This window comes from Oryctolagus cuniculus, chromosome X, assembly GCF_051225735.1.
Source record: "Oryctolagus cuniculus isolate XC-2025 breed Fujian yellow rabbit chromosome X, ASM5122573v1, whole genome shotgun sequence".
NCBI lineage: Eukaryota > Metazoa > Chordata > Mammalia > Lagomorpha > Leporidae > Oryctolagus > Oryctolagus cuniculus.
In genome coordinates, this window is record NC_142888.1 from 119478430 (window position 1) to 119489481 (window position 11052).

Below are 11052 nucleotides of genomic sequence, written 5' to 3' on the forward strand. Positions count from 1 at the left end.
TTGAACACTTGATGCAGTTGTATCTGAATGATAGCAATGTCTAAGGTTCAAATGCTGGATATTTGTCTGTTTCAAGACCTCAGCTGAAAGGAGATTTTGTGGGGACACTGGAGGACTCCACACCCATCATGGTTTTGTGGCCAGTGTTATAGTGATTTCGTACAGTACAGGGACACCAGTTGTGCCATTACTGCATACATTTACACTGACATTACTTTAGTTTAAGAAGTTTTTTTCAGACATGTGATGAACACTCCCCTGCACAAGCACACTGTGTCACTTGATTTTCATAATAATCTGAGGCAATTTTGTCAGAGACTGGTAGTTCTGTTTCACAAACAGGGAAATGAAGATTCTGAAAGGCTAAATAACTGGCCCTGTGCTTCCCAGATCCCTAGTTAGTGGTAAAGAAGGCCAACAACTCAGGGTTTAAGATTTGTGTCCCGGCCGGCGCTGTGGCTCACTAGGCTAATCCTCCACCTCGTGGCGCCGGCACACCGGGTTCTAGTCCCGGTCAGGGCGCCGGATTCTGTCCTGGTTGCCCCTCTTCCAGACCACTTCCCTCCATTGGGTTCTCACTCACAAAGATCCTTCATGTAGAACATTTTTTGCTGCAGTGTCTTGGCTTCCCATGCCTGAAATGCTCTCATGGGTTTTTCAATTAGACCAGAATGCCTTAAGGGCTGATTCTGAGATCAGATTGCTACTTAAAGTGATTTTCATTCTATGAGTCTACTATGTGGACTGTTTCCCACGTTGGAACATTTTCTCTTTTTTAATTCCATCTATTATTATTAACAGACACTTATTCCTATTTATATGATCACTTTTACAATTAATCCTATCTATATGTTCCCTTTAACACTTAAGATGGCATTTTTACTATGCAGCTTAGTGTGACTTGGGGACCCATGGCAACTTTTTAAACTGTACTCTTAGAAGTAAGTCTGTAAGAATGTAGGCAGGTAGAACTATAGAGCTTTACATTTACAAACTTCCTCCTCCCTCTCTTACTTTTTAATGAGATTCATCTTCAGTTGACTTTATACACATATGATTAACTCTATGTTAAGCAAAGATTTCAATAAATATTATGAGGCAAAAAAAAGAAAACAAAAAAATAAAAACAAAAACTAGTTCTTAACAGTCAAGACAGGGGCCGCTCAGGTCATCCTTTCTTGAAGTGTCAATTTCACTTCTACAGATTTCATTTTAGGTGCTCTATTAGTTCTCACAGATAAAAGAGAACATATGGTATTTGTCCCTTTGGGACTGGCTTATTTCACTATGATGTTTTCCAGATTCATACATTTTGTTGCAAATGACCAGATTTCATTTTTTACTGCTGTGTAGTATTCCATAGGGTACATATCCCATATTTTCTGTATCCAGTTTTTGGTTGACGGGCATTTAGGTTGATTTCATGTCTTAGTTACTGCAAATTGAGCTTCAAAAAATAGCAGACAATGTTTTTATTTGCTGATTTCATTTCTCTTGGGTAAATTCCTAGGAGTGTTATGGCTGGGTCATATGGTAGGCCTATATCCAGATTTTTGAGTTATCTCCAAACTGTCTTCCATAGTGACATTGCCATTCTTCATTCCCACCAACAGTAGATTAGGGTACCTTTTTTCCTCCACATTCTCGCTAGCATTTTTTTTTTATTTCTGTATGAAAGCCACTCTAACTGGGGTAAGTGAAACCTCATTGTGGTTTTGATTTGCATTTCCCTGACAGCTAGTGATCCTGAACATTTTTAATGTGTCTGTTGGCCATTTGGATTTCCTCTTTTGAAATATGTCTATTGAGGTCCTTGGCCCATCTCTTAAGTGGGTTGTTTGTTTTGTTGTTGTGGAATTTCTTCATCTCTTTATATATTCTGGTTATTAATTCTTTATCAGTTGCATAGTTTGCAAATAATTTCTCCCATTCTATCAGTTGCCCCTTCACTTTTCTGAGTGTTTCTTTTGCAGTAAAGAAACTTCTCAACTCTATGTAATCCCATTGTTAACTTTGGTTTTGATTGCCTTGACTCTGGGGTCTTTTCCAAGAACTCTTTTCCTGTGCCTATATCTTGCAGGATTCCTCTGATGTTCTCTAATAATTTGATAATGTTGGGTCATAGATTTGGATATTTAATCTATGTTGAGTGAATTTTTGTGTAAGGTGTAAGGTGTAAGGTAGGGGTCTTGCTTTATACTTGTACATGTGGAAATCCAGTTTCTACAGCAGCATTTGTTGAAAAGACTGTTATTGATCCAGGGATTGGTTTTAGCTACTTGGTCAAATATAAGTTGTTTGTAGATGCTTAGATTGATTTCTTGCATTTCTGTTTTGTTTCATTGTTCTATCCATCTGTTTTTGTACTGGTACCCAGATGCTTTGATTATAACTGACTTGTAGATTGTCTTGAAATCTGTTTTTGTGATGCCTCCAACTTTATTTTTGTTCTATAATATTGCTTTCACTATTTGATGTCTCCTGCTTTTTCAAGTGAATTTCAGTATGATTTTTTTATATCTGAGAAAAATTTTTTTGGCATTTTTTGGTATCACATTGAATCTGTAAATTACTTTCAGAAGAATGGAAATTTTGATGATATTGATTCTTTTAATCCATGGATATAGAAGGTTTTTCCATTTTTTTATCTTCTTCTATTTCTTTCTTTAAAGTTTTGCAGTTCTTTGACATCCTTGATCAAATTTATTCCAAGGTATTTGATTTTTTGTAGCTATTGTGAATGGGATTGATCTTGGAAGTTCTTTCTCAGCCATGGTATTGTCTGTGTATACTGTATATGTTGATTTTTCTGTATTGATTTTATATCCTGCTACTTTACCAAACTCTTCTATGAGTTCCAATAGTCTCTTGGTGGTCTTTTGGGTCCCCTACATATAGAATCATGGCATCTACAAATAGGGATAGTTTGACTTCCTCCTTCCCAATTTGTATCCCTTTGATTTCTTTTTCTTGTCTAATGACTCTGGCTAAAACTTCCAGGACTATATTGAATAGCAATGGTGAGAGTGGCCATCCTTGTCTGGTACCAGATCTCAGTGAGAATACTTCCAACTTTTCCCCCACTCTCTAGGATGCTGGCAGCGGGTTTCTCACAAATGGCTTTGATTGTGTTTGTGGGGAGCAACTCGGACTAGACTGTTATGGAATTAAGACTTATTCTATGCATCTGCTCTCCCACAATATGGCCCTGGGAGAGGAGGAAACAGCTTCTACACAGCTGCCTCCAGTTCAACCAATAAACAGCAGGACTTGCTCCTGATTGGAGGAGAGCAGCGTACTCCGTGTGTGGGTAGCAGAGTTGGGATTGGTGGAAGAGGACTATAAAGGAGGAGAGAGACAACATGCACCAGGAACATCTATCTGAAGGAACACCTGAGCAGCCCCCGAGAGAGCCGGCCAGCGGTAGCGGTATGCCGCTCCCCCGCGGAAGTGGGGAAAGTGGCAGGGGGAACCGCCCTTCCATGGAGGTGGAAGGGACGGTAGCCAACCCGGGAAGAACCAGCAGCAAACCCAGGGAGGGCCGAGCAGACAAAAGAACAGCGCAGGGTCCTGTGTCGTTCCTCCAGGAAGAGGGGGAGCGACAGTGTTGAGAACTATTCCTTCTATACTTAATTTTCTTAGAGTTTTCATAATGAAAGGGCTTTGTGTTTCATCAAATGCTTTCCCTGCATCTATTAAGATAATCATATAGTTTTTGTTCTTCAGTTTGTTAATGAGATATATCAAATTGACTGATTTGCAAATGTTGAACCATCCCTGGATACCAGGGATAGATCCCACGTGGTCTGGGTAGATGATCATTCTGATGTGTTGGTTCAATTGGTTTGAATTTTCTTGAGGATTTTTGCATCTATGTTCATCAGGGAAATTGGTATGTAGTTCTCCTTCTCTGTTGCATCTTTTTCAGCTTTAGGTATTAAGGTGATGCTGGCTTCATAGAAAAAATTTGGGGTGATTACCTCCTTTTCAATTGTTTTGAATAACTTGAGAAGACTTTGAGTTAGTTCTTTATTAAATGTCTGGTAGAATTCTTTGGTGAACCCAACTGGTTCTGGGTTTTTCTTTGTCGAGAGGGTCTTTATTACTGATTCAATTTCCTTCTTCATTACGGGTCTGTTTTGATTTTCTATGGCTTCATGTTTCAATTTATGTAGGTTGTATGTGTCCAGGAATCTATCCATTTCTTCTAAGTTTCCAATTGTAGGCATACATCTCTCTCAATTTTTTTCCTCAGCTGAGTAGCACTCCATAGTGTATATATTCCAGAATTTCTCAAGTTATGGACATCTTGGTTGATTCCATACCTTAGCTATTGTGAATTGAACTGCAATGAACATGGGAATGCAGATAATACTTTCACATGCCGATTTCTTTTCCATTGGGTAAATTCTCAGGAGTGGGATGGGGATGGCCAGTCTATGTTCAGATTTCTGAGGTATCCCCATACTTTCTTTCAGTAGCTGTACCAATTTACATTTCAACCAACAATGGATTATAGCACCTTTCCCCTGCATACTTGCTAGCATTTTCTGTTTGTTGATTTCTGTATGAAAGCCATTCCAACTGGGGTGAGGTGAAACCTTATTGTTGTTTTGATGCGCATTTTCCTGATGGCTAGTGATACTGAGCATTTTTTCAAGTGTCTATTTCACATTTGGATTTTCTCTCTCGAAAAACACCCTTTCAAGTTCCTTGCCCATTTCTTAACTCGATTGTTTTATTGTTGTTGAGTGGTTTTTTGTTGTTGTCTTTTTTGTTTGTTTGCTTGTTTTCAGTGCAGAATTTTCTCAGCTTGATGTAATCGCATTTGTCAATTTTGGCTTTGACTGCCTGTGCCCTGGGGTCTTTTCTAAGAAGTCTTTCCCTATGCAAATGTCTTGAAGAATTTCCCCCAATGTTCTCTATTAATTTGATGATATCCTATGTTTATAAGGAAACGTCATAATTGTACCATGACCCCATAAGTCTTCAGGTTCAGTCAATGCATTTAGATGTACTGAGAAGACTGAGTCATTTTTAGTGCTTTTTTTCTAGGGAGTCTCACTAGGGCTATTCTGGAAGTCTGAGGTCTTGGATAAATAAACATTCCTTATTTGGCTCAAGCATCCACTGTGATTTCTGGCTCTCTAATCTCACAATACTGCTAATGAAAAACTTTATCTGTAAATGGAAAATAATGAAGGATTGACAGTGTTATGCTTCAAGATCAAGATTGATTAATGCTGTGAATAATATATATTTGATGAATAATTATTCCAATTAATGTCTCCAACAAATATTTTTACTAATTAATTAGTTGCAAATTATTCTTTTATTTTTAATTAGGGAAAATAATTTGTGTATGTTTGACCTGACTTCAAGGATGCTTTTTTCTTTAGTCTGGGAATGGTGCTTTTAGGTAGAAAAAGAGATAGATTAGAAATACAGACACAATCTCTCTTACACACATATGGAGTTAGTAATATAAGGCACAACATACTACATATTGTAGAGGAGGTATCATGTACCACAGGAATTAAAAAACTAGGAAACATTGTTTCCATTATTTGCTTTCAGTGTGGATAAAATGAAATCTTATAGACAATATTATATAGGAATTTGATAATGAAGGATGGATAAGTTTGATTTGACTTGGCAAATGATCGATTATGGGATTTAAAGGAGAAGACAAGGGACTAATGTTCAGCCTGGTGTTTAAGAGGCCAGTTAATATGCACAAGACCCATATTAGGGTACTTGGGTTCAATATTGTCCCATGCTCCTGATTCCAGCTTCCTGCTAATATGCATCATGGAAGGTAACAGTGATGACTTAAGTAATTGGGTTCCTGCAACCCACATGGAAGACCTGTATTGGGTTCCCAATCCTAACCTTGACCCAGCTGTCACTGTCGCAGACATTGGGGAAATGAACCAGTCGGTGGAATCATTCTTTGTCTGTCTCAATCTCTCTGTTTGTGTTTCCACATCGAAATAAGTAACTAACTAAATAAAACAGTGTCAAACAGTATTTTAAGTTTGCTGGGCAAATTTTGTGGCATCTACTAAGACAGAAATTCAGAAGTTGCTGTGTGGATGGATGGTGGTGATGATGGGAAGAATTAGCAAGAACCTGATGAATCTCACTTTTGAGAACAAAAATGATTGTGCAATGCCTATGTGATAACCTTCTGTATTTACCTTCAGTATAATACTTGATGTGTTTTCTTTCATTCATTGGAGAAATATTATTGATTTTCAACTATTTGTCAGGAAGAGCATTGGATATTAAATTTGCAGAAATGAGCAAGACAAAAAGTACCTCCTGTCTATTTGGGTGAGTTGAGTTCTAAAATATTATAAGATTACTTGAAATCGCTGTGGGGGCTGAGAAGAGAGGGACTAATTTAAATTTTTGATAAGAGGGGTCAATTCCATTCTGGAAATACAGTGTACTTCCATGAAGTCAATTGTTGCACATAACTGACAGTATACCTGATTGTTCATTGATTAGTTAACTTATTTATTTATTTATTTGACAGGTAGAGTTACAGACAGTGAGAGAGAGAAAGAGAGAGAGAAAAAAGTCTTCCTTCCGTTGGTCCACTCTTCAAATGGCTGTTACGACCAGCACTGTGCCGATCTGAAGCCAGGAGCCAGGTGCTTCTTGCTGCTCTCCCATGTGGGTGCAGGGGCCCAAGCACTTGTGTCATCCTCCACTGCCCTCCCAGGCCACAACAGAGAGCTGGACTGGAAGAGGAGCAAACGGGACTAGAACCCCGGGACCATATAGGATGTTAGATCCATTTGGGATGTAGTGTCGTTTAAATCTACGGTCTCCTTGTTGATCTTCTGTCCTGTTGATCTGTCTATTTCTGAGAGTGGAGTATTGAAGTCCCCCAACACTATTGTATTGGAATCCTAGTCTCCGTTTAAGTCCCTTAACATATCTTTTAAATAAACGGGTGTCCTGTAATTAGGTTCATATACATTGATAATCGTTATATCTTCCTGTTGAATTGATCCCTTAATCATTATATACTGCCCCTCTTTTTCTCTCTTAACAGTTTTTGTGTTAAAGTTTATTTTGTCTGATATTAAGTTGGCTATGCAAGCTCTTTTTTGGTTTCTGTTGGCATGGAATATCTTTTTCCAACCTGTCACTTTCAGTCTGCATGCATCTTTGTTGCAAAGATGTGTTTCTTGTAAACAGCAAATAGATGGCTTTTGTTCCTTAATCCATTCAGCCAGTCTGTGTCTTTTAACTGGAGAGTTGAGGCCATAAACATTCAATGTGGCTATTGATAAGTAGTAATTTTGCCCTGCCATTTTCCCAAAGATATTTCTAATATATGCTTTGAACTTTAATGAATATAAATTTCCAAAGTACAGCTTATGGATTACAATGGCTTCCCCCCAATAACGTCCCTCCCACCCGCAACCCTCCCCTTTCCCACTCCCTCTCCCCTTCCATTCACATCAAGATTCATTTTCGATTCCCTTTATATACAGAAGATCAGCTTAGCATACATTAAGTAAAGATTTCAACAGTTTGCTCCCACACAGAAACATAAAGTGAAAAATACTGTTTGAGTACTAGTTATAGCATTAAATCTCAATGTACAGCACACTAAGGACAGAGATCCTACATGAGGAGTAAGTGCACAGTGACTCCTGTTGTTGACTTAACCAATTGACACTCTTGTTTATGGCATCAGTAATCACCCTAGGCTCTTGTCATGAGCTGCCAAGGCTATGGAAGCCCGCTGAGTTCACCGACTCTGATCATATTTAGACAAGGCCATGGTCAAAGTGGAAATTCTTTCTCTCCTCCCTTCAGAGAAAGGTACCTCCTTATTTGATGACCTGTTCTTTCCACTGGTATCTCACTCATGGAGATCTTTCATTTAGGTCTTTTTTTTTTCCAGAGTGTCTTGGCTTTCCATGCCTGAAATACTCTCATGGGCTTTTCAGCCAGATCCGCATGCCTTAAGGGCTGATTCTGAGGCCAGAGTGCTGTTTAGGACATCTGCCATTCTATGGGTCTGCTGTGTATCTCACTTCCCATGTTGGATCGTTCTCTCCCTTTTTTATTCTATCAGCTAGTATTTGCAGACACTATTCTTGTTTAAGTGATCCCTTTGTTTCTTAGTCCTATCATTCTGATCAATTGTGAACAGAAATTGTTCACTTGGACTAGTGAGATGCCATTGGTACATGCCACCTTGATGGGATTGAATTGGAATCCCCTGGTATGTTTCTAACTCTACCGTTTGAGGTAAGTCAGCTTGAGCATGTCCCGAATTGCACATCTCTTCCCTCTCTTATTCCCACTCTTATATTTAACAGCGATCACTTTTCAGTTAAGTTTCAGCACTTGAGAATATTTGTGTATTGATTACAGTATTCAACCAAAAGTATTAAGTAGAACAAACAAAAAAATTACTAAGAGGGATAACATATTAAGTTGTTCATCAACAGTCAGGGCAAGGGCTGATCAAGTCACCGTTTCTCATAGTGTTCATTTCACTCTAACAGGTTTCCTTTTTGGTGCTCAGTTAGTTGTCCCCTATCAGGGAGAACATATGGTATTTGTCCCTTTGGGATTGGCTTATTTCACTCAGCATAATGTTTTCCAAATTCCCATTCCCTCCTAGCCTGTAGAGTTTCTGATGAGAAGTCTGCTCTGATTCCAGTTGGAGATCCTCTGAAAGTAATCTGAAGTTTCTGTCTTGCATTTCTTGGATGACTTACAAATGCTAGTAACCATTATATGAGCTATCTCTAATTTAACCTAATGATACCCAAGAATTTTCCACTCCATTTCTGTGTGTATTCTGGACTGTTATTCATTAATGTTGTTTGAAAATATTTTCATGTAGTTCCATGACCAGCCTAAAGCTATGCTATTTGCTACCTTCATGATAGTTGTCTTATACTATTTTCAATGTTCAAAAATTGCAAAACGTGTTTGAATAACTTTCTATAATTAGATAATGTTTTGGACTGACTTTTCCCTACTTGAAATTTTTTTCTCAGACTAAATTGGCCTAAGTAGTATCTTTGGAAGGATTTGAGAAAATTACATTATAGCTCTGAAAAGAAAGAGCTATCCTCTTGGATATCTTATGAATGTATCTAAAGTCATAATGCAAATGCAAGGTCCAGATATATGGCAAAGCTCCATTTATTCATCAGAGGCTTCAAAATACGAAATTACATAAAAATAGATGATAAATAAGCACATAAAAAGATGCCCAACCTCACTAGCTATTAGAGAAAAACAAATGAAAACAGAATGTGATATTACTGCATACCCATCTGGATGGTTAAAGTAAAAAAAAAAAAAATAGTGGCAACACCAAAAGCGCGTGAGCATGTGGAAAATGCAATCCTTGCATATACTGCTGGTGGGAATGTAAAATTTTATAGATATTTTGGAAAATGATTTGAGTTTCTTTTTGAAACAAAAGCAATAATGATGAATAGTTTCACTCTTGGGAATTTATTCTAGAAAATTGAAGATTATTTTCCCACAAAAGCCTGTACACAAGTGTTCAGAGAAATATTCTTTGTAGCATTCAGAAGCTGAAAACAACTCAAATACTCTCTAATATATAACTGGTTAAACAAAATGTGGTGTTTCCATAATAGAAAGGAATGAAATATTGATACATGTAGCAGCCTTGATGAGTCTCCTGAAAATTATGCTAAATGAAATATAATAATGCCAAAAAAACATAATGAATAATCCCATTAAAACAACACTCTTGAGCTGTTTAAAGTATAGAAATTGAAACCAGATTAGTGATTATTATAGGTTAAGTGGGGATATATGTATAGAGGATGTGGGTTTGGCTATAAAAGGACAGCATGCAAGATGCTTGTGGTAATGTAACTATTCTGTATCTTCATTTTATCAATGACATTATCCTGCTTGTAATATTGTGAATTAGCTTTGGAATATGTTACTTTTGGGTAAAAAAAAGACTAGAGGATACACGACCTCTCTCTGAATTCTTCCTTAAGTTGCAGATGAGTCTACAATTATCTCAAATTTTTTTAAAAAAAAATTAAAATTACTGAGAGAAAAATGAGGATCATTTTGACTCAGAATGTGCTATTTAAATAAATGTCCAATTTTGAAGTTACTTATCTTATAATTAGAGCATCTGCGTTTTGTATACCATCTCATACTCCTCACAAAAGTGTTAATTCAATAAGTAAGCATTTATCAAAATGCTGAGAATACTACTCCATTTCTAGTGGACATGATATTCATACTTTCATTTTGTCAGAAAAGTTCATATAGCACTCATGTTTGCAAATCGCACATATATATGTTTACTTTGATAAATATGTTGCTTCTTTACTGAAAAACATTGACATAATTTGTTGAAAATTATTAGTTTTTATAAGTGCTGGAACATGTGCTTATTTAAGGAAGTCAGTGGATCCACCTTAAAATGGAACTGAACATCCCAAGCTTGTTTTGATATCTCTTGCTTGCTTTCAGAAGTGGTGTCAAGGTTGAAGTTACACAAAATGGATATTTTAACATTCCAGATGATTAACATTGATGACTTGGTCTCAAGCAAAAGCTATCCAGAGGGTATAACTGGATGATGGGTTTAGTCAGATTCAATGGTGAAGGAACTACAAAATTGAGAATGACTCATGGTTTCTGGCTTGTATGATTGACTATGTGGTGATAACATTTACTGAGAAAGGAAACACTGGCTTGGGATTTTGAGATAAAGATAAAAATTTTATAAATGTTAGATTTGAGCTACCTTTGAGATATCACAGAATAGATGTCAAATAAAGTTTTAGATGAGTCTGGAGCTGTAAGAAAAGGTCAGCACTTCCGAAATAAACTCCAAAATCATTGGCTTATAGATAGAGTTTAAACACGTGGAAGTGGATGAGATCATGGGTTATTGTACATGAAGGAGGGTTAGGATGCGGCACTAAAGAATTCCCAATTTCCAGGTGAGATATAAGAAACTATGAATAGAGACGAAATAAAATGAGTAGTAAAGCAGGAGGAAAA